The 25,365-nt window shown below is 37.8% G+C and overlaps 1 protein-coding gene and 1 long non-coding RNA gene across 3 annotated transcripts in view; both read left to right on the top strand.

Moving 5' to 3' along the window:
• Window positions 1-25,365, top strand: part of PPM1L (protein phosphatase, Mg2+/Mn2+ dependent 1L) — a 320,356-nt gene that overhangs the window by 51,524 nt on the left and 243,467 nt on the right. The window lies entirely within an intron of this gene.
• Window positions 15,517-24,124, top strand: LOC144579884 (uncharacterized). Its single transcript, XR_013528460.1, has 3 exons — window positions 15,517-15,569; window positions 21,783-21,876; window positions 24,061-24,124. It is a non-coding gene; the product is annotated as an uncharacterized LOC144579884 (long non-coding RNA).

Raw genomic sequence — 25,365 nt, 5'->3', positions numbered from 1 at the left:
GAGACAGTGTGACCTTCTTCTGGCATCTGGGTTCTCCACCTCCTGCTGTTAGACTGCCCTGCTTGGGAAGCTGGCTGTGTTCCCAGCCTACAGAGGATTGCTGCTCAGGGCCTGGAGCTATAGCCCAGCTAGGTAGATCATCTGTGATTTTTGATTACCACTTCTGTATTCCACTGGCATATGTAATTCAGTACTGAGTGTAATTTATATCACTTTGAAGTCTAATAAGTGTGTTTTTAAAATCTGTATCTTAATATTTGTCAAATTGTTTTTTCCTCTTTTATTAAAAGTAATTATTCCTGTATTGAATTTGAGAAATGAAAAACTAAGGGACTAATTTCAGAACAGTGGTACCTTGACTAGGATTACTGGGGAAAACTTTGTACTATTATGCTTGTCAGATTGTTGTCTGCCACACTGCTGTTCAACTTCACATTTAAAATATACTTGAGGCCGTGGGTGGTGGCTCACACCTGTAACCCCAGAACTTTGGGAAGCTGAGGTGGGCAGATTACTTGAGGTCAGGAGTTCAGGACCAGCCTGGCTAACATGGTGAAACGCTGTCTCTACTAAAAATACAAAAATGAGCCAGGTGTGATGGCAGGCGTCTGTAATCCCAGCTACTTGGGAGACTAGGAAGGAGAATTGCTTGAACCCAGGAGGCAGAGGTTGCAGAGAGCCAAGATCACGCCATTGCACCTCAGCCTGGGTGACAGAATGAGTCTCCACCTCAAAAATAAAATGAAATGAAATAAAACAAAATAAAATGTACTTGAATCTAAATCAGATACTACCTCTCCCACCTTTAAATGTCTGTAATTAAAGATATAGCCCATACCTGCAGCCTATAGCTGGAATCTGGCCTGCAGACTTATTTGTTCTGCTCAGCATTTAAAAACCTGTAAATTTCACATAAGGATCAGATTCTCAGCATCCCTTGAAAATCTGCAACATATGTCAATATTGAGTCCATATTCTTGCCATGGCTGGAAAAAAGCAACAACAAGAACAACCCCCTCCCCCTCTGACATTTCGCCATACCAACTGGTGTCTCACGCTCAGTCTGCTTGGCCCATTTACATTACTAGTCTTAGCTGTCTAGGTACCCTGGAAAACCACTCCAGCCTTATTTCTTTCTTGTGTTCATAGCCACTCTCTGCCTTATCTGTAGAACAACTTGCAGAGATCCAAGGTAGGGGCTGTGCTCTTTAGCCTCTGGACCTTTGGACATTCTAAACCTTCTTCTGGAAATGCCTTTACCCACTTCCTTCTCCTGGTTGACTCTTACTTATCTTACAAGACCCAGCTTGATCACAGTGTTTGGGAAGCCATCCCTAATTTTCACCATCTGGTTGTGTAAAGATGCCCTCTGCAGAGTACCCTTCACCGCTATCTACATCTCAGTTTTAGCACTTAGCATGCTCTGTGTTAACTGTTGTGTTACATATCTTCCTTCCCCTTAGATCTAGGGTCTGGAGGGCAGGGTCTGTGCTACACTTTTTTGTTTATTGAGCTAGTCACAATTGTTGGTACACAGTAGCTTTCAATACATACTTTTATTGACATGTCATAATATTGTCTGAGGCAATGAATCCCCACCTTAGCTGCATGTTAGAATCACTCGGACAGCTTTCAAAATCTAAGTAACATCTTGGCACAGTGGCAGGCTGTAGACACAGCATCTTGGGAGGCTGAGGTGGGAGGATTGCTTGAGCTCAAAATCTGAATGTAGCTTGGGCAACACAGTGAGACCTCTTGGTCTCTGAAAAAGAGAGAGACAGAGAGAGAGAAGAGAGAAAGAGAGAGAGAAGGAGAGAAAGAGAGATAGAAGGAGAGAGAAAGAGAGATAAAAGGAGAGAAAAAGAGAGAGGAGAGAGAGAGAGAGGGAGAGAGGGAGGGAGGAGAGGAAAATGTCCCTAAAATCTTACCATCCGGCCGGGCGCGGTGGCTCACGCCTGTAATCCCAGCACTTTTGGAAGCCGAGGTGGGCGGATCACGAAGTCAAGAGATTGAGACCATCCAGGCCAACATGGTGAAGCCCCGTCTCTACTAAAAAATACAAAAACTTAGCTGGGTGTTGTAGTGTGCACCTGTAGTTCCAGCTACTCGGGAGGCTGAGGCAGGAGAATTGCTTGAGCCTAGGAGGTGGAGGTTGCAGTGAGCTGAGATCACGCCATTGCACTCCAGCCTGGCACCTGGTGACAGAGTGAGACTGTCACAAACAAACAAACAAACAAACAAAAAACAACTTACCATCCAGGCCACCACACCTCAGACCAGTTATATCAGAATCTCTGAAGATGGGGCCCAGGCATCAAGTTTTTAAAACTCCTCTGGTGACTCCAGTGTGCAGCTAAGGTTGAGAGCCACTGGCCTAGGACATTTGGGATTATCTAAAGAAAGGCAGTTTCCCCTGATTTGGTTTGAGATTAAAATATTTGGTGATGATTTTAGGAAAATCACTCAGGATGAATATTTTTTACTTTGGTAACATATGGGCATTTAAGCAAGTAGGCACCCATCTTCAAGAAATCTATTCCTCCTACAACAGTCGAACAATTCTGGAAGCTACATGGCTGACAAGCTACTAATCAGCAATGTCATGTGCAATTATTGACAGTTGTTTATTTTTTTTTTTTATAAATTTGGGAGTTTATGTTGGTGTAGCCATGCACCATTTCCTACCTTGCTACATTTTGATTTAAATTTCAAGTGGATTATTTTTCAGGCGCCCTACAAATTAACTTAGGCATTTACTGAGTTTCCAATGCCAATTGCTTTTCTTTCTTTCATATTCTTTTTTGTTTTATATTGGGATCACTGTTTGGACTAAAGACAAACAAAAACAGAACACTAACTGGTGTCTGATATGGATAACGCACCCAGAAGAAAAGCCATTATCACTTGGTGAAAGCTGTCACCAGCAGCATTGTCTAATAAATGATCAGTCCTGAGCTCATTGTTAGTTTGGAGGAAGTTTCAGGAAAAAAATGAAAATAGTGAAAGAGTTGAGGAAACATTTATGAATTGGGATTACCTTTATTTTGGACAATATTAGATTGAGGTGAAAGAACTTCTGTATTGGCACTTTTATTTTTGTGAATGTAACTGTTTCTACTGAGAATGAGGTCAATAGACATTTGGTTTCGAATTAAGGGAGTTTTAGAAATTTATGTCTGAAGAATAATTGTTTTTGTTTATAAAGACTATAAGATAGTAATATTAATTGTGTGATCTCTTTTCTGGGAGAGTGTTATGAAGAGGATTGACTACTGTCTGATCAGAAAACTTCTTGGGATTTATTTTAACTCTTTGATTGGAAAATCTCTCTCCATTAATCTTTTGTATCTGAACAAGTGATCTTTTTCACATTGCCCATTTATCTTAATGAGAAAGCTGATTTATCTACACTAAATTGGCAGCAGTGCCTTGTTGGTGTAGTAATTTAGATTTTCTAAGAATTTTCTGCTTATTCAGCTCTGTTTTCTCCTTTGAACTAACTGTGAGGCTAAGGGGGAAGAATTTAGTTGTTCCAATGGCCCTTTGCCAGGATTTTCATGTGTGTGTTGAGGGTGGGAGGGTGGGGGAGGGAAGCTTGGCTTCATGAGAGCTACAGTGCAGGTAACATGGTAGAGTTCTGATAGTGGCTGCCTGAGAAGCCCTGGCCTATAGCTGGGGGGCCTTCCTTTCCCACCCTGCTATTTGACCCCCGCTGGCTCATTTTCAGGCTGGGAGCAGTGGCATCACTTGACCTGGAGGAGAAGCAGCCAGTCCAAAAGAGCCAGACTCAAAGCTCTTCCCAGCCTGGCTGTCACCTTTAGGCACCCGAGGACACTCAGCATGTAATTATGTGCCTTGAGACAGTGGCTTCCCTCACAGAGCAGAGAAGGGGACTGATTAATCAGTTAGTGTAGTGCACTCAGCTGGATCTCTCTTCACAGCCTAGTGAATCAGGGGTTGAATTTGGAACTCTTCCCTCCTCCCATCTTTGTAGAGCAGCCTTTCTGAAGAGGAGAAGGTCACTGTGGGGCATTCTACCTTCCTGGTCGCCTGCCCCTCTACTCATTGCTCCTGATGCCAGGTTTCTTCCCCTGCCCCCTATGATCAGGAAACTGATCAGATGATTTGAGTAAAGAAGTGCTGGCAGTACCCACAGAAGGGTGTGTGCGCTCTCAGCCAGGGCAGGGAAGGACTGCCAGCTGTTAATGTCAGTGTGCCTGGCACCAGCATGCTTCCCAGAATCTGTGGTCCGGCTCTGCCAGCATGAGGCTGCTGTTTGGAAATATGAAGTTCTGATCTAATTCTGGCAAAATACTTATTTTTTTCTTGAATTGCTTAATTGTTATCCTGATTTCCTCTTCCTTTGATTGTGGAGATTTGGCCTGAAGTGAAGGCCACTAAGAGTGCCATGATGGCAGTTTGGTAGATGAAGAAATGCCACGAAAAGTGATTATATTTGCCACAGCTCTGATGTAAAAAATTTCTGATCCCTACCTCATATTTCCTGCCTTTACCTCTCTCTTCGATGGAGTTTCTTATCTGAAGGCTCAACTTTAGTTTTCAGGCCAATCTGGATAAGCAGTTTCAACCCCTCAGCTGCAGGGGTTCAGAATATATTTCCAGACAGGTGACCACCTGGATTCTCATGGTACCCACTGAGTGTCAGCTCTCCCCACTCTCTACTTTGTGCCCAGACTTCTAACTTCACTTTGATAGCACTGGGCCTTAGGAGCTGACTTTGTGAAGATTGTTGGTGCTGAAGTATGACATCATTACAGATATAGCATTTGTGTTCTGGCTTACCATCTCTCCAATAGGACAGTAGAGTCCTGGCTTGAGCTTAGAGCCTGACTGCTTACCAGTACCACCTGCTTATGTGACTTCTGGGTGTCATTTACTCCATCCTGTGTTTTGGTACTTTTTTGAGGAGAATGAAGCCTGGTGGAATGAACAAGGCAAGTTTGATCCCTGACAGACCTAGCTCTAATGCTATGCCTGGCACTTCTTACTTGTAGTCTTAGGTATGTTTCTCTCCAATCCTCAGTTTTTCAGAGGTAAAATGAGAGTACTGTTTTCTATCTTAGAGATTTGTAATGGTTATATAATATACTGTATGTAAAATACCTAGCATGCTTCTGAGCCCTTAGGAGGAATTCACATCTTAATTTCTTTCCTTTATCTGTTATCTCTGCTTGGTGTCCTGCATCATGACTGACATTACCATGCCCTTCGTATACAGGAAAGCATTTCCTTGCTTGGCTGCACCTCTGTAATTGGCTTTTGCGGTTGGTCACTTTTCTCCCAGTCTCTGCTTAATGTGTGTTAGTAGGTCTTGGGCCAGGTCTTCATCCTGACTGTCCTGTCCCTCAAGAGGTGATTATGCAAATCCAAGAAGGGAGCTACTTTTATTGCTCTCACTCCTGTCTCAGTTTGCTAGCTGTTCCTGTGATTAAAATCAGCCTTCATGTATTTACCTTTAAGATGGGCCATGTGGTTCCACATGTAGTCTTATGAAATAAGTTACCATCCTTTGGAATCTGGAGTCTTCTGGTTTCCAACTGGTTTAGCTCAGCAATGGGAATAACATTTGTTGCTGTTAAATTGGTCCCTAGTGGCCCAAGCAGCTGGGCATGAATCAGCAGAGTTGAAAATATTTTAACCAGAAACATTTGGACTTGGCACCAAAGTCCAAAATTGGCCTGGGTTGTATTGCCCAGACCAAGGCAATACAGAGGTCAGCCAGCCAGCTAACAGGGCATATAGCTACTAGCATTTGCTTATGGATGACCCGTCAGCAAATCCTGGATGCAAGTTTAGTATCTAAAAAGAAAAGGAGGTCATAAATTGTGTATTATTTTGCCTTGCATAGCACAATCTGAATGTTGTTTAAAATGCATCTCATTATGCACTCTCATGTTGATGACCTGGATCTAGTTTGCAACATCTGTTAGGTTGACTTTATGGTTATTGCAGGTTTCAGGGAGTATTCAAAAGCCTGTTTTACAAATGTCATAAAGTGAATGGAAAATATTTTCTATAGTTTCAAATAATGGAATCCCAGAGGCCTTTGATCATGTTGAAAGAGCCCATGGTCAGCTTAAATCTCCCTGGGTTTCTATTCATTACGTTATGGCCCTCTGAAGTAATCAGTTCTAATTACACTGAAGAAAGCATTTGATTTTCAGTGACAGATTAATGCCTAAGTTGGAATATGCAAAGGCATGGAAATAGTGGAAACAAATGAAATAAATACCTGATAGCTTGTCAAACTACTCTAATGAAGGGGTCTAAGTAAGGGGCCACTGTTCCTTACACTTAATAACGGCATGTGTATAAAGTCACTAGACTGAATACCAGTCCTCTTCTATCTTTCTCGTTACTCCCCATCCTGAAATGAAAGCACTCTAGTGAATCAAGACGTCTGTGAGTAATCAGTACTACAGTTCTCATCCATCAAAATCATTGAGCGTTGCTTGGATTGTGTTTTCTAACATAGGGCTTGGCAAAGTATGGCCTGTGGCCAGTTTTTGTATAGCCTTATGAGCTAAGAATGGTTTTTATGTTTTTAGAGAGTAAGAGAAAACAAAAATGAATATTCAACAGAAACCCTATGAGACTCACAAAGCCTAAAATATTCACTATCTGGCCCTTACAGAAAAAGTTTCCCAACTCCTATTTTAATATATTAATGAGATCTTTATGAGCTTAAATTGAGGTTAGCACAGTGGAAATGTGGCAAAGGTATGGGCTTCAGAACTGGACAGATATGGTTCTGAATTCTGGCTCTGTGACATTTTACCTCAGGAAAGAGAACCTCAGGAAAGTAATTTAAGCCCTCTAAGCCCCAGCGTCTTCAAGGTAACTCAGTGCCTTCCCTTCCACTTAGTAGGATCATAGCAAATGATAATTCTTCAGTCAAAAAATAGTAGACCACCTATAATACCTGTAGGCAGCTGTAAAAACATTGCAACAAGCTTGTGTGCAAATGGGCAAAGGGAGAAGCAGGGCTTGGTGAACACCCAGGGCTTGCCAGGACTTGGTGTGTCACTGAGTGGGCATCGTTTTATTACATCAGTCCCAAAGCAGATTCCTCTGGACTATGGCATTGCTATCACTCCTCCAAAGCTGGCTTCTGCTTCAGATTTTGATGAGGGTGCTTTTTTCTCAGATCACTATGTTGGTGCCTTCCACACCCTTCAGCTGCCTGAAGATGTTCTTGTCTTTGGGCCTCTGCACTGGATACTTAACCAAATATATGTGAGCCTTTGGCCGTTTGCGGGTGATTTGCTGCCAAGAACTATTCTTTCTGCCTTTTCTCACCTTCCTCTTTTCTTTCTTAAATGTAATTGTGCATTAATTGGGTCAAAGAGAATTTGATCCTTCCTAACTGTTCCTTTCCTAAGTTGTCACTGTGATTTCCAAGTAACATTAGACAAGGGATTTAAACCATTGTTCCTTTTTCTTTCTTCATAAAATGAAATTGGCAATATTGCTGCTTTGTACCAGAGGGACTCAAAAGCACTGCATTCTGGGCGAAGAATGTGTAGGTACTTTTCAATGGTGGCTGAAGTTGTGGGTGTGATTTTAGAAATAGTCTTCCTGGAGCTTGATATTTTGAAGTGACTGAGCCTAGAAATGTTTTTGGCTGTATAGTTATACAGTGCTTGATTTTAATAGAAAAAGTTTGATAAGAGCATTTTTTTTTGGAGCCTTGTATTCAGTCTATGAGAGTCTGCAAGGCCTTACCAAGAGAGGGTATGCAAAGACAGGCTGTTCTCCCTTTCCCTGGGAAGGTGGGATTGCTTGGCAAGTAGCCTTAGAGGAAGTGTTTAGTGTGTGACATCAGGGAGTGGGGCTGCTGGCCAGAATTTCTAACACTGTGATTACAGGTAGCACATGCTAAATTAGGGTTCTACACCCCTAATACATGACTGCATTTAGCAGGAAGTGAAGAAGCCTGAATGTGAGAAAGTCCTTGACAACCTTATAATAAAGTAGATGATGTTTATAATGTCTATTATGTATATAACATTTGTGCTTTCAGGACAGCATGTCTTGTTGATATGTTACTTAAATATTCTATAGAGATATTCCTTTTGTCCTCTTTGATAGTTTTTGTTGTTGTCTAAGGGGCAAATGGCAGTTTTTTTCAACTAGCTAGAGAAAACCCTGTTTTCTGGATGTCAAATATTTATTTCATTTACTTAATGACACTGAACACTTAAAAATGGTTAAGATGGCAAGTTTTATTTAATATTTATTTTACTACAGTTAAAAAATTCAATTTTCCGTACCTCAAATTATGGAGAGGCAATTAACTTTCAGTATTAAAGAAATTATTTAAACAAAAGATATCTCTAGGTAGTTTTAATTTTTTTCCCTTTGGCTTTTTGACATTTTCAAGTTTAAAAAAATGTGCACGCCAGTTAGAATGGCGATCATTAAAAAATCTGGAGACAACAGATGCTGGAGAGGATGTGGAGAAAAAGGAACACTTTTACACTGTTGGTGGGAGTGTAAATTAGTTCAACCATTGTGGAAGACAGTGTGGCGATTCCTCAAGGCCTTAGAAATAGAAATTCCATTTGACCCAGCAATCCCATTACTGGGTATATATCCAAAAGACTATAAATCCTTCTACTATAAGGACACATGTACACGAATGTTCATTGCAGCACTGTTTACAATAGCAAAGACCTGGAATCAACCCAAATGCCCATTGATAATAGACTGGATTGGAAAAATGTGGCACATATACACCATGGAATATTATGCAGCAATCAGAAATGATGAGTTTGTGTCGTTTGTAGGGACATGGATGAATCTGGAGAACATCATCCTCAGCAAACTGACACAAGAACAGAAATTGAAACACCGCATATTCTCACTCATAGGCGGGTGATGAAAAATGAGAACACATGGACACAGAAAGGGGAGTACTAAACACTGGGGTCTATTGGGGGGAAAAGGGGACAGCTAGTGGGAGGGGGTGGTGGGGAGGGATAGCCTGAGGAGAAATGCCAAACGTGGGTGAAGGGGAAAAGGAAAGCAAAGCACACTGCCATGTGTGTACCTACGCAACTGTCTTGCATGCTCTGCTCATGTACCCCAAAACCTAAAATCCAATAAAAAATTAAAAGACTGGGGAGAAAAACAAAACAAAACCCCCAAAAAAATGTGTATTACTTTTTTTTTTTTTTTGAGACAGAGCCTCAATCTGTCATCTGGGCTGGAGTGCAGTGGCACAATCTTGGCTCACTGCAACCTCCTTCTTCCGGGTTCAAGCGATTCTTGTTCCTTGGCCTCCTGAGTAGCTGGGACTAAAAGGTGTATGCCACCACACCCAGCTAATTTTTGTATTTTTAGTAGAGACAGGGTTTCACCATGTTGGCCAGGCTGGTCTCAAACTTCTAACCTCAGGCAATCCACCTGCCTCAGCCTCCCAAGGTGCTGGGATTACAGGTGTGGGCCACTGTGCCCGGCCTGCATTACTTTTACAACCAGATAAAATTTCAAAAAATTAGCAATGTTCTGGGAACATAAATCCTCTCATAATTCTATAGCAAGTTTCACCCATTGATTTGCATTCATGCATGCATTTAAGTGATGTTTTTATTTTGAATTCAAAAATATTATTCTGATAACCCTTGCCTCAGAGATTCAGAAGTGAAGAAAATACATTTGATTCAGCGGAACATTCTGCATATGTTTTACATGTACTTTATTCTAGAAAACAATTTTTATCAACTTAATGGTACAGATCACTATATCTGAAACAAGTAAAATGGTCAATGGTATGGTCTACACATTTGAGAAATATTGTTTATAGATATATAGAAAAGTAAAGATCTTTTACTGTTAGGCATTTTATCTTTTAAAAACTGCCACTGAAGAGATATATTAACTTGCTTAGATCAAAAGAATTTGAGTTAAGAAAATATCTGGAAGGAGCTTACAACCTTCTATTGCCTAGAAACTGCCTTTCTTTTCCCACCTAACTTCTCATTTCATTGCCTTCCCTTCCTCTGCAGAGATATGTCTTCATGCCTATCTGGGCAGCTGGATCCTAATGAGATCTCAACAGTAGAGTGCCCCAGATCAGGTTAAGTCTGAAGCACAGGTCAGAGTGAACTAACTTCAGCATAGGTGAAGTAGGTGGATGACTTAAAATGACATATGAAAAAGACACCTTGCATGTACATGTTTATAGCAGCACAATTCACAATTGGGAAAATATGGAACCAACCCAAATGCCTGTCAATCGATGAGCGGATGAACACACACCATGGAATACTACTCAGCCATAAAAATGAATGAAATAATGGCATTCACAGCAACCTGGATGGAATTGGAGACCATTATTCTAAGTGAAGTAACTCAGGAATGGAAAACCAAACATCATATATTTTCACTTATAAGTGGGAGCTAAGCTATGAGGATGCAAAGGGATAAGAATGATACAGTGGACTTTGGGGACTCAGGGGGAGGGTGGGAGGAGGGGGAGGGATAAAAGACTACACAATGTGTACAGTGTACACTGCTCATGTGCACCAGAATGGGTGCACCAGGATTTTAGAAATCACCACTAAGGAACTTGTCCATATAACCAAATACCACCTGTTCCCCCAAAACTATTGAAATCAAAAGAGAGAGAGACAGAGAGAGAGAGAGAGAAAGAAAAACAAGGGACTTGAGACAAACTTGGCATCCTTTGTGCCTTTTTTCTCATTTCTACACAGTTATATTTTACCAATCCTTCATTATCTGGCTTAAATACTCTTTTATGAGACTATCTAATTCTTCTACTGCAGCATAAATGCTGTCTACCTCCTCTGAATTCTCCAGGCATGACTGTTTCCAAATTATTTTGTGAGGTTGTAAATAGATGCTCATTGAAAGTAGTGCTGGTCAAATAAGTTTGGGAATTCCTGTATGTAAAGCTGGTTTTTAGGGAGCAGGTACAGGGGAGGGGGAGGTTGATGGTACTTATTAGCATATTAAAGAGCCTGCTTAATCCAGTGTTAAAAAACTTTTGATTACAGAATTTTTTTTCTTCAGGAACAATGATTAGAATTTCAAGGAAGGCTAAAATTGTCTATAGTGGTGCTTAATAAACATTATTTCAAGGAATAACTGTCTTTATTCCCTCATAATATAGTATCTGTAATTCTATCATTAGAAATTATTCCCAAGGACTGTGCAGAGTACCAGATTTCTAGAACATGTAGTCAAAGAGAAGGGAAAGGGTAAAGAACATAAAGAGAAAATAGATTTTTGCCAACATAAACCAAACATTTTACATTTTGCTTAGGGCAGGGCTCTGAATAAGGGTATACATTCAGTTCTCTGGACTGGTACTGGAGCAGTGAAAGGTTATAAATGTTCTGAGTTTTTTTTCCCTAGGAAGGATTAGTATGTTTAAGTTAGATGCAAAAAACTGAAAGGAAGAGGAATCCTAATGGAAACACAATTCATTTACCTGAAAGTCATTTTCCTTACACGCCTCTTCTATTTTTTGCATTCTCACACAAATATACCATCAGCATACAAATAACCTTCCCCTTTCCATAGAACCCTTAATTTTTCCTTCACTGAAAGAAGAGACAGAGGAAGGGAGAAGTTTTAAAATATCTAGATTTCAATTAAACTGATTCTTTTTTCCTCCTTAAGAGTAAAAAGTATTAGAGAAATGGAGAAAGGAGTGGATTGGTGGATTGTGTCTTATGTGTGTGTACATCTGCAATCAGGAGCAGTTTGTGTGTGTGTGTGTGTGTGTGTGTGTGTGTGTGTGTGGGGAGAGAGAGAGAGAGAGAGAGAACACCATAGCATAGACCTCAGGTTGAAGCTTAACCTATTTGTGAGTATAGTAAGAATTGTTGGGTTGTTTCTTTTCTGTGAAAAAACAACATTTTGTGAAATGGGAAAGAAAATTTATTTTCCTTTGAAGATACAAATATGGCCTAAGTAAATGCAGTTAAAATGTGAGATTTAAGAAAGACAGAGAGTTTTTTTTTTTTAACCTAACTAAGCACAGGCTCTATAAAGACAAGATACCCTTAGTTTGATGTTAAAAAATTTCCAAGATTCCTTAATTTTATATTGAAGACAATGGCCAACAGAGTTCTTTTCTGTCAGATATTTATCTTCACTGGAGGAAAACCCAGGACCTTGTGTAGCTTCTGAAGAAATATAGGGGGAAAAAATCCAGAAATAACTGAAAGAAGAAATGTTTATGCTACTTCTATATTCCTGAATAAACGGACAGCAAAGCATCTTTACCACTCAACGAGGCCTCCATCATAAGATTTGAGAACTTGTTTGGCCTCACTTCTAACCTTATTTTAGAATTGCACTGAGAACCTTGGACACATGGTTATTCCACAACCAAGGTCTGTTTCCTTCTACTTTCCATTCTGTTATGTCTGAGGATTTTTTTAAATTGGTAATTGTTGATTAGAATAGTGCTCAATAATCTCTTTAGTTCTTGGAGTTGCTAGGGATTATAAATTCTTGCTGGTAACATTGGCATAAGGAAGAATGTGGAAAAGACAGTATAAGAAAATGGTAGAAAAGAAGAAAAGTTACGAGAGAAACATATGGAGAGAAAGAAAACAAAAAGGAAGCTGTGGATACATTTGGATCTACCAGTTGTCTTCTTGATCTCATACTTGCGTGGGTGCTTTCAGTCTGTAAACTGTGAGGATTTATCTGAAATGGAAGGGCTTTCCAAAACCAGGAGTGCAATATAAGATTATATGACAGATAAAGTAGTTTGAGGAATCACTGAAGATTTTGGCTAAGTGAATGGCTTAATAAATGTGCTTTAGCATGATTAATGTCAGAGGCAGAACAACAAAATGGGCTGGAAGAGAGGCAAGATTTGTTGAGATGTGAGGTAATGAAAGTGTGAACTACAGCAGTTGTATTGGTGAGTAGAGAGGAAGGCATATCTGTAAAGACAGAAATGGGTAAAGATAATTGGATGTGTATGATAATCAACATCTGAATTTTTGTGCAACACCTACTTCAAATATTCTGTTTTCAAATCTAGCAACATATGGGAAATCCCAATATTTTAATCTTCAAACTATTTTACTTTTACTGCTTTTCTATTGTGGTGGCATTTTTCTTTTTTCTTATTTTTTCAGGTCATGTCCTAGTTTTGGCTGCTTAAGTAAAGATTTCAGTGCTTTAATGGACTGAAGGAGACAAAATGGGCAAAGGTGACTGAAGATCTGTGCCTCAGTTACTGAGAAAGTTGTGGTGCCATTGATGGAAGACAGAGATTTGAGAAGGGGAATTGGTTTGATTGAAGGGATGATTTGGAGGAGGCAAGTTCAGTTTTGGGCATATTTAGATTTAGGGGACAGTTGGCCAGATATGTATTCTCTTTTGATAGTAGACACAGGGACTGGAACCAGAAATTTAAGTATCAGCTATGTGGAACTGTTGGTTAAAATCATGGAATGCAGTCTATTCATCAAGGATTGTGGTTTCTAGAATAACTACATTTAACAGATGGAAGGAAAAGGAATATTTAAAGAGAGGTAGAATCTTAGCACAGGAAAACCCAAAAAGTACCAGTCAGGGAAGCTCAAAAAGAAAAGAATTTGAAGAAGTTTAATATTACCAGATACTGGAAGATACCAAAGTGAACTAAGCACACTGGCTTTGTTGAGAAGTTTGAAGATCTTCAAGAGAAATACTACTGAACACACACAAAAAGGTTATGAAGCACAGATCAAACTACAGCTTGAGAAAGGTTTGTTGAAGTTGAAACCAGTGTAAACTTCATGAAAAGAATAGTCTTGGACATGTTTTGTATGAAATTAGCACCTTACTCAGATTGTTAGGACACAGTATTTGTTTGAAAACCTTTGTTTAGTATTTGTGGCATAGTCCTAGTAAACTGGAATGCCTTTGATCTGAGGTCCAACTGAATTGTTGGGCTCACTGCCCTACATTTCTTTTAGTTCTTAATCCAACTTGGTAGCGCTTCTAGTACATCAAAATATTGACTAAAATAACCAGAAGATAAGGTTTAAAACTTTGGAAAAAAACATAGCTTACAGAAAAAAGAAGTAATTGTGCTATTAAAAATCAGATTCCACTTGATAGAGTCGTTTTCACTGTCCTTGTTTCCCATTTTCATTGGTCTTGTCTGACTGCTTTTCTTCCATTGTCATTTTTTCATTTTTTATTTTATTTATTTATGTAGTTTTTATTGACACAATAATTATACTTATGGGGTATAGTGTGATGTTTTGATACATGTATACACTGTGTGAAAATCAAACCATGGTATTCAGCATATCCATTACTTAATATATTTATCATTTCTTTTTGATATGTTTTGGGACAAGCAAAAACAAGCTGGTCTTTTTTTGTTTTTGTTTTTGTTTTTAATTTGTACATGGTTCTAACTTCTGTTGCCCTGTCTCTTTTGATGAGCCACCAGAAGTCCTGCCTTGTTATTAAGTATTTGGTCAAAAGTGATTAATACATTGCTGGTTTGCTTGGTGGTGAAGTTGAGCAGTAGATGAAAAGAGATAGAATGGTATAAACCAATTATCGTAATGATGGTAGGCAGTAAGCAGTGAGCCTAAAATGATATTCTGGGTCTAAGAATTCTAAACCAGGTTTTAATACCTCTAACTTCAGACAGTCACTTAATCTCAGTTGGCCTAAATTTCTTCTTTTAAATTATGGAAAACAATTTTAAAAATTGCACTTTGTAAGGTACTCTGAAATGTATAGAATGGCATTACCTAGTCTCATTTAATATAACATAAGAAACAGAGTAGGCCAAGTTGTAAAAATTACTTGATGAGGTCTACTAGACTCGAGACCTAAGTTTTCCTTTGGATTCCAGCATTGTTGAAGGCAAGATATTTTTGACTTTCCAAAATTCATTTTCCTTTTAACAAGTAAAGCCTGTACTACAGATACAATAATAATGATGATAACAGTTTCCATTTATTGAGCACTGTTTGTCATATATTATTCATTCATTTATTCAGCAAATATTTATCAATTACCTACTGTGTGTCAGATTGTCTTGTAGGTGTTTTCTAGGTAGTCTGATAGGTATTCTATAGCAATGAAAAAATTCTTACCCTCATGGAGCTTACATTCTAGAGGGGATAATTGGTCAGTAAACAAAATAAGTTTTCACTGTTTAATATACTGTATATTTTATGTATTTATTTTACTAATTGTCCTTCTCTATCAACTAGCATAGCTAGAGGGAATGGATCCATGGGGGAAGGGAGATTAGCCTGGAGAAGTAGGTTTGTACCATTATTGTTATTATTTTTTAAAAAATAGATCTTAGGTATACAGAATTAGATTAATCATACTTTTTTGCTTCATGACATTCTTTGTTATTTTATTGTTACTAATAGTGCAAGGAAATCCTATGAACTTGTCATTGACTGTGATATCTAGAACATTGGCAAGAATTTTGATCTTTTACGTTCTCCCATTCATTCCTTATTTTGGTGTCATTTTTTTAAGCCAGGCAGTGGGGATGATGTGGAGTCCAGATATGAGGTGGGAAGAGAACAGAGGTAAGGAGACCAGTTGGAGGTGGTAGATAAGGAGAGGATGATGATCACTTTAGTAGTAGTGGAATGAAGAGCTGGGCGAGATTGGCTTTATGAGAGAATGCAGCATTGCATTGTCATCATGGCATGGAGTTATGAGTCATCAACTCTGTATGCATGTTTAGATAAAGTACATGATGATGAAATCATCCTTGGTTTATTGGCTTTCATCCTTTCAACATGTAGTGCTACAAAGTTAGAGAATCTCAAAATTTTTATTTCAGATTTAAACTTTTGTTGTAAAATAATTAAGACATAAAAGTACATACAAAGGATGTAAAGTTTAATGCACTAGACCACCATATTCACACTGCCTAACATAAGAAGTTAAATATATTAGCCCTCATATTACCCTTACTGATTTCATTTCTTTGTCTTCAGCCCCAGTAGTAATTCTGCTGTTTAAATATACTGCTTATCATTTTCTTGCATAACAACTGTTACTACATTTGTATGTCACTGTAAGATAGCTATTTATAGTATTGTTTTGTATGGTTTTAAACTTTAAGTGGTATGCTGCATGTATTCTTTGACAATTCTGTTTAGCTCAGAGTTGTTTATGAGATTCATTCATGTTGATGCATGTAGCATTAGTTCACTCATTTTCATGGCTGCCCATTGTGTGAGTATACCATGATCTATTGATCTCTTTTTCTGTTAACGGATATTTCATTGTTTTTAATATTTCAGCAATGCATTGTTCCTATGTGCCAATGTTCCTATGAACATTTTTGTAAATATTTCCTTGTGTACATATATGAGTTTTTTTTTAGGATATATTTTTAAGAGTGGAATTTCTGGGTAATAAGATATACACCCCTTAAACCTTGCTAGCTATTACTAAATTGTTCTCCAAATTGTTTGAGCCAGTTTATACCCCCATTTGTAGTGCACGATAGGGAACATTCTTGAATTTTACAGCTGAGAAGAGAGCCTGTATTTTGTAGACTAGTGCTTCTGAACAAGAACAAGACAGTGTTCGACAGATAAGAATCACCCCTCCTGGCCCTCAAAAGCACACATCTTTTCCTCCCCCTATTCCTCGCTAGGTTTTCACCCCTTGGTGAGTATATGTTTTGATACTGGGAACCAGAACACATAATTATAAAAAATCTTACTTATTGAGCCTAACTTGCTCTTTGAGGATTGTCAGTTTCGTGGTTAACTGATTTAGTAGTCTATCCTGAAATCATTTGTAACCCCATATTTTCATCAACTACTACTCCTATCAGTAGCAATACAGGGTTATACATTTTAACCAGATTTTCTCAGGCCTTTTTTGGATACCTTTAGTAGTTAACTCTCTTTTGTCAAACCCTCCTATAAATAAGCATCATGCAACATACAAAACCCTGGGGAATACAGCTGAGGGCACTGCTCACTATGTATTCATTCCCACAGGCTGCACTGAAATAACCTGGTAAACAATACCATCCTCCGTTTTGTATCTGCTGTGCTTCTTTGGGGATAGGAAGAGAAACGTAAACTACTTTCAGGTTAACGTCTGTATCATACAGTTAGTATCGCCAGTGAAATGTTCCTAGACACAAAGAATTGTGCTTTTAATTCCATTTCACCATCTGCCTTTTTTATTTTCTGTCATGGTCTGACCAAAATTCCTTCTCTGCACAACAGTATAGGCAACATCATATTTGTTTCAAATACGCTGTATGGCATTTTGTTTACTTGGCATTTTGTTTACTTGGCATTTACCAAGAGCAAAGACACTTCTTGGAATGGCTGCAGCAAGGCCCTGTCATTTGCTCTTGAAGGTGACTCGTAGGTAATTTCTGTGTTTGCATTCCACTGCTCTGTTCCCTAAGGTCCTTGACTTTCTTCCTAGGAAGTCACTTAAGGGACTGAGCATTGCGTCAACCTGTTGCAGCATTTTTTCATATATGTGTTCACTCTAAAAATGCAAATAAAGACTGTTTCCTTAGAGGGTGCTCATACAATAAAAAAAAAAAAAAAAGAAAAATACCGCCTAACCCTAATCATGTTTTTTTAAATTTCTGCAGTTTAAAAAATTCAAATATATTAGAATCATTTTCTGTAATGTCATCAAAATATTTGAAGCAATGGATTGCAGTTTTCATATGTAATCCTTAGAAAAATTTCTTGCTTAGCTGACATTTTAAAGACAGGGATGCTTTAATATAATAAAACCACAAAAAATAAGTAGATCTTTTTGGATAAATTTTGGTTTAAAATGATACAGCTAAGAGTCCTGCAGTGGACTTAGGATTCAGCTTTCTCAGCGCTGCTAGTTTAGTTATGACACATCTACCTGTTTTCCACCTTCTAAAATTTTGTTTTTACTGATTTTTCTCCTTTTTTCATTATATATGTAGACTTCTTTATCTTTAATCCCATCATTTTCTAGTAGAACTTTGGGAAAGGACAAGACTAAATATATATTTAATGTGCCTTCTTTTAATTCCTTTTTTTAAAACTAGTAATGGTATTATTAGTCATTGAGTTCTTACTGTATATCAGGTACTGCACTACATATATCATCTATACAATTTCATTTAAGTATCTTGATAATCTAAGGAGCAAAGAGGCAAAGGTGGGATCAGAACTAAAGTCTTCTGGTCGCAAAGCCTGTATTCTTCACACTATAGCATACACCCTCTAGGTTAAAAAAAAATAAATTGAAAAAGATTTATACTATGTGTAAATGTTTTGTTTTGTATTTTTTTTATAGCACCATTTATTAATTTATAAATTATTTAAGATTAAGGGTAAATTACTCAACATAATTTTTATTCTTTTGAAATATTTTTCTTTCATCTTCTTTGTCTAAAAGCAGAGTTCTTGGCAAATCACCAAATGAAATATCCTTTGTATGAAGCAATTAGTGTTTTTAAAAAGATAATATGAGATCATCCCATGATCCAGAACTCTGTCATTTGAATAAACAAACATTTCTTGTCTTCTCTTATCTTTGCTCCTTTAGTTATTGCTGTACCTTATAGGATACCTCCTATAATTAGGATCCTTGAAGAAAAAGTTTCTAAAGATATGTTATGTTTTACATGTATTAGAAAAAATGAATGTATAACAAGAGTGTTTCTGAGTCCAAAATTTTGATATGTGCATGTTATTTAATATTATGTCATTGTCTTTAAGTTCTTTAAAAGTCTCTGTCTTTTACAAAACATTGCCTGTTTATTCTTTCCTAACTTTGTTGAGCATTATGATAATAAGTATACATGAGCAATGTAAATTGGAAGTCATATCTCAATTGTGAAATGTTGTCAAATAGAAGTTACCCTACTGTAAGTGGTGATGTATGTAGTTACATCATGGTGAAAATGTATCAGTAGCAATGACAACTAGGATGCACCCATTTGTAAGAATGTTGCAAATGGCTGGGCTGACCCCAGGTGCTTTGTTACATTTATTTAACAAATATTAGAGTGTCTCTTACATTCAAGACAGTGTCCTCGGCCTTGATGCATAACATTGAATGTAAAATTAAGAAAAGTTGAATGAGAATATCTAAGGGGAAAAGCTAATTAAAAAGAACTATCTGTAAGAAAAATAAAATGATTTTTATTTTACAAAAATAAAAAAACTTACAGATCAGAAGGGGAAAACATATAAACAAAAACCATGAGACAAAAAAGCAATATGAAAAGCGAATCTTAGAAGACAAAGTAAAAAAAAAAACGAAGGTCTCTACTTGTAAAGAGAAATAACTACCTTCCGTTATCTCAACAGGAAAAAAAAGAAGGCTACTTTACATAAATTAGTATGCACAATTTGTAAAGGTACTGGACTCCTGGAAGGTTGCCAGTATAGCTTTTGTTGAGATGAAATTCAGAAGACTTTTTATTTATAGGAAACCAGTTAATGTTATCTATTCTTTAGTTATTTACTTTCTTTGATTTTTCTTAGTGTTCTTCTTGATTACAGATGGCAAGAGTGGTGAATTTTCAAACATATTTGATAGATGATGTATTAGTACAAAGTAATACTTCGTATTTCTTAATATGTTTTACAAATGTATTAATTTGTTGTTGTTGTTGTTTGTTGTATTTTTAGTACAGACAGGGTTTCACCATGTTGGCCACGCTGGTCTCAAATTCCTGACCTCAAAGTGATCTGCCCACTTTAGCTTCCCAAACTACTGGCATTAAAGGCATGAACCACTGTGCCCGGCCTAAATGATTATGTTTATACTTTTAACTTATCATCATGTATAATGATTCTTTATAAATTTCATTTTTCATTTTCCGTATTTATCATTAGTTTAGAAATGTCCAGAAATAATTAGTATGATACTAATTATTATCATTTCTTAAACACTTACCATATGCCAAGTATGCTGTGCTTTTTATATATTAGCTCATTTAATTCTGACAAGAATCCTTTGAAGCGAGCATGTTGTTACCCCCCCATTTACAGATGATGAAAGTGAGGCACAGAAAGGTAATACAATTTATTTAAGACCCTATAGCTACCAAGACTGGGATTTAAATCCAGGCAATCTGGACTCTAGAGTCCTTGACAAGAATGCCTTTCAGTACTAATGACAAGTTTTGATTTATTCTGTAAATTGGCTTATTTGAATCTTGGTGGACATAATATCAAGAGACCAGGACTCCTACTTTTATTATGCATTTCATATCGAGAGAAAATTCTCATTGAATTTCAAAAAGAGTTATAAATTTATGAGTGTGCAATAGATTGAATATTTGTGTTCCCAAAATACACATGTTGAACTCTAATCCCCCAGGTGATAGTATTTGGAGGTGGGACCCTTGGGACAAAATTAGACCAGGAGAGCGGAACCCTCATGAATGGGATTAGTGTACCCTGAAAAGAAGAGGGTGGAGAGTTAGTTTGCTCTTTTTCCTATGAGAGGATAGAATGATAAATAAAAAAGAAGAGGGTGGAGAGTTAGTTTGCTCTTTTTCCTATGAGAGGATAGAATGATAAATAGGCAGTCTGCAACCTGGAAGAGAGCCCTAACTGAAACCTGACCATTTTGGCTCCCTGATCTTGGACTTCCAGCCACTAGAACTATAAGAAATCATTTTCTGTTGTGTATTAGCTACCTGCCTATGGTACTTTTTTTTATAGCAGCCTGAATTAAGAATGTTTATTAAAGTACTGAACCATAAGGTTGATGGTATTTTGAATGCATATTTTAGCACCATTAGTGTGTGATTAGGGCAGGGAATTCCCTAATGAGGGAAGGGTCACAGGTTAAAATCCTGTACATGTCCGTTTGCTCATCATATGGCCTAAGTCTGATCTTTTAATCTGGCTCCTCACCTGACAATTGCAGGCCCTTGGTCATAAAGGGTGCCATATGAGAGAATATGAATGAATTACTGTACCTCCATCATGAGGATTATGGCCACAAATCAAAGCTTTGTCATTGAAAGCCTCTTTGGAAACTAATAGTTTTGTGTCTGCACATACAATGTGTATAGATTGATGTTTTTCAGAGCAAGAGCAGGAGATGGTTCCGTTTTAGTATTATGAGACTAATTAAAAAAACTCTATCTTCTAAGATTCATGCCTTATATATTTATGTACTTTTTAAAAAGTCTCAAATTTTTATACTCTCTTTCCTGCTTTGGGCCTCACTCTATTTCCCTCAGCTTAGTATTTTTGAAATTCTTCCTTTAGGGGTTCCTAAATATTCATATTTTAATGTCTTTCCTTAATTTGGAATTCCATTTTATGCTCACAGGGTCTCAGACAGTGTCATAAGTATGATGATGGCTAAGATAGTTAAACTGTGTGTCAAAAAAATCTGTGGTCAACTCAGTCACATGTAACATCCTTATATCCTGATGTATGCTGGCTTTCTCTATTCCTGACACATCTTTTTAGGAAGGTAGACAAATAGATAGATAGATGGATAAATAGCCATTTGCAGTGGAGTAATTTCTGTTTGTCTACACTTCCAAGTTGAAATTTGAGTATTTGGGATCCTAAAATAGAACTTTAAGGTGTCAAAAATCTGTCGATAATACTTTTTTTTTTTTTATTGATGGAGTCTTACTCTGTTGCCCAGTCTGGAATGCAGTGGCGTGATCTTGGCTCACTGCAACCTCTGCCTCCCAGGTTCAAGCGATTCTCCTTCCTTAGCCTCCCAAGTAGCTGGTACTACAGGCATATACCACCAAGCTTGACTAATTTTTTTTGTATTTTTAGTAGAGACGGGGTTTCACTGTGTTACCCAGGATGGTCTTGATCTCCTGACCTTGTGATCCACCCACCTTAGCCTCCCAAAGTGCTAGGATTACAGGTGTGAGCCACCATTTCTGGCCAATAATAATAATATTAATAATATTAACAAATTGATCATGATTGATACAGATTTTAGATCAATATGAAATTGCCAATATTAGACAATTTTGACCTAAAAAAGGGTCATTTTCTTATGGTCTCACCTAAAATACTGTTAACAATAGCAACTCACTAGTATTGGCTGTTTACTACACCTGAGGACACTGCCAAGTGCTATCATGCATTGTTGCATCTTCTGATCTCAAGACAAGTATTGCTACCTCCGTTATGTTAAAGACAGTGGAACAGGTTAGAGATGTTAAGTAACTTTTCCAAAGTCACTTAGGGCAGCACTGTTAACTAATGTTTAACTTTGTTGTTATTTTGCCTGGCAGTGCTGATTAAGTCAATAGAATATGACAAGGTAAGAAGAAAGACAAGAATGGTTGTACTGTTAAAACAGTGTCAGATGTGACACTTTTGTGAGCCAATGGTATTTATAGTAATTTTAGCAACAGGAGATAAATGTACAAAGGCTCTTAGCTCCCTTTGCTCTGACTATTTGTGAACGCTCCACACTCATGTCTAGTAACTGCTATAAAATAGGGCAGGATGCAGCCAGCTTCAGCTATGTGAATAGGGATCATTGTCCCTTCTCATTCTGGTTGGTTTTGCCAACCTTTGCATTTTCTAGGTGAGAGTTTGTCTTCCTGCTCAGACTTTTGAAACATGGATGTTCCTCACTGCCTAGCTGATCCGCATGGATCTGATCACTTTCTGCCTAGACTTAAGGTGCCTGGCAGACCTTGCACTGCAAGAAGCTGCTAGTTTTTGGACTCTTGGTTGGCCCGACTACCCATGCCTTGGCATAACAGTCAGGATTCTGTTGTTTTCAGACATGACTCCACTGTAGGTAAAAGTAATAGTCTTACCTCTGAGATGAGTAAAATGAGGAGGCTTTCATGATAGACATTGTATTGGCGTTTGGGTATTCAAACCTTAATTGTTAAAAGAACATGATAAATTGTAGTTTGGGCTCTAATATGGAATTTGGCTCATGGCTTAGAATGTGGTTTGGGGTCTTTGTTAGACCCTGGCTTAAAGATGCAATTTGTTTTAACTTTTCCTTTTATTATGCTTTCTAACATCCTTAGAGGCCATTAGAACAATTGGTAAATTGAGTGATAAAGATGCAATTTGTTTTAACTTTTCCTTTTATTATGCTTTCTAACATCCTTAGAGGCCATTAGAACAATTGGTAAATTGAGAGTAGTAAATGAAATAAGATGTTTAATAAAATTAATGAATATTCAGCTATGTTAATAATAACAAAAATGTCACTGTTAAGCAGATGAATTCCATTCCTGATAGAATCATTATTCAAAGTCCATTTAGATTGATTCTGTCATTTTATCTGTTAAAGTTCATTTTTTAAGGTAATGTGATTTTGGAGTAGTCAGTGAAACAAGTTGTGGAAGTGTTATCTGTTGGTACGACTCTGGTTTTTCTTATTTAAAGGTACTGTCTTCAAAAGAAAATGTATGTTTACAACACTCATTGAAACAAATTTACTGGATAGTCCCTGGATGAAAAACAGTATTGCAAAATTTGACTTAGTTTTATCACTACCAAGAATTTTTATTAGATCTCCTGTACAGAATTATCAGCTATAAATAGAAATTAGCTAATTTGATGAAGAGGCTGTAGGTCTGCAGATAATTGAACAAATATATCATGGTTTAAAAAAACACACATGAAATGACAGTAATATTGAATAGGGCCAAGTGAAGAAAAGAAGGGGGAAAGAAAGGAAAAAAGAAAATATAAAAGAACAATTATGGATTTGTGTGTGATAAAATGTGGTTCCAGTACTGGCCTATTTAACACACTTTCTCACTAGGACACCATTGTTCTTTCTCAAACGTTTTTTGCTTGGCTGCTTTCCTTGCCCATTTAGAAGGAGGATAGCTCACTCTCTCTTGCTGTGGTCCTTTGACCAGAGACTAATGTTGCTGAGGCCAATGGGGAGGTAATGGAATTTTGCATCTGCAAATATGGTCACTGGCTTCCAGCAGAAATCCTCCTGTTGTCCTCTGAGATGCTCTTTTACTGGCTGATTAAAAAATAATAATAATATAAAGAATCTTCTTTAGATTGACCAATAATACTTTTCTTGTTACCTTCTCTTTTCCCTCTCTTGTAGGGGTGGCATGCCTTGATTTACAAAATGAATATCGGGAAAGTATTTTGGTATAAGTAAGTAAGTGTGTGTGTGTGTGTGTGTGTGTGTGTGTGTGTGTGTGTGTATTTTAAGCTCCAAGGGTAGAAGTTACAGAACTGGGGAAAATGTGTGTATACTCTAATATCCAGAAAGACTGCTATTTTTTAAAGATGACACTTGGAGAGGTAAGATAGAAAGTATAAAAGTATGTGGCCAAATAATAATGCCTGACAAAGTGATGGCTATTAACCTGTGTTTTCATGGAGGCCTCTGCATACTCTATCTAATTGACTAATGACTGAAACAGAGTAATGTGTGTAGAAACCAGATGGGTCAGTGTGTGTATTAGGCCATTCTTGTGTTTTGAAAAAGGAATACCAGAGGCTAGGTAATTTATAAAGACAAGAGGTTTAATTGGCTTATAGTTCTGCAGGCTGTACAAGCATGGCACTGTATCTGCTTGGCTTCTAGGGAGGCCTCATGGAATTTTTACTCAAGGTAGAAGGTGAAGTGGGAGCAGGCATATCACATAGTAAGAGCAGAGCAAAAGAGAGAGGTAGGGGAGAGGCTCCATGCACTTTGAAACAACCAGATCTCACAAGAATTCACTCATTATTTTGAGGACAGTGCCTAGCCTCTGCTATGAGGGATCTACCCCGCCATGATCCAAACACCTCCCACCAGGCCCTACCTCCAGCATTGGGGATTACATTTCAGCATGAGACTTGGTGGTGGTGGTGGGGGTCATCCAAGTTCTCAGTGAGTTAGTGTTTTTTGATGCTATCTATATAAGGATAGTGTTTAAGCATCTTTACAAATAGCAGGTATTAAACTACTTTACCTGCTACTTTACCATGTATGTATTTCATGCTTGACCAAATTTACCAATCCTTAAGTCATGACAACTGATCTAAGAATAGGTGTATCGTGTTTATATGGACAGTGTGACAGTGTTTAGAATTGGGACTATCCCATGGAATTCATACACTGGGCAAGCATTCACCAAGTCCTTACTGAATACCTACAATATACCAGGCATTATGTGGGTGCTAAGGATGCAGTGGTGACAAAATAGAAAAAATTATTCTCTAAAACAGAGCAATAGACAATAAATAAGTAAAAAGTGGTGTTGGTTAGATAGTGTTAGGTAGTACGGAGAAAGGGCATAAAAAGGGGCTAGCAAGTATTGCTGGGGGTGGGTAGAGATTGTAATTTTTGGGGGGAGGTGAGCCTTATTCACACCTGGGACACATGGTCATGGTGCCATTACATGTTCTGCCCAGGCAC

Source organism: Callithrix jacchus, chromosome 17 (genome assembly GCF_049354715.1).
Source record: "Callithrix jacchus isolate 240 chromosome 17, calJac240_pri, whole genome shotgun sequence".
Lineage (NCBI taxonomy): Eukaryota > Metazoa > Chordata > Mammalia > Primates > Cebidae > Callithrix > Callithrix jacchus.
This window is presented reverse-complemented; position numbering and strand designations above follow the sequence as displayed.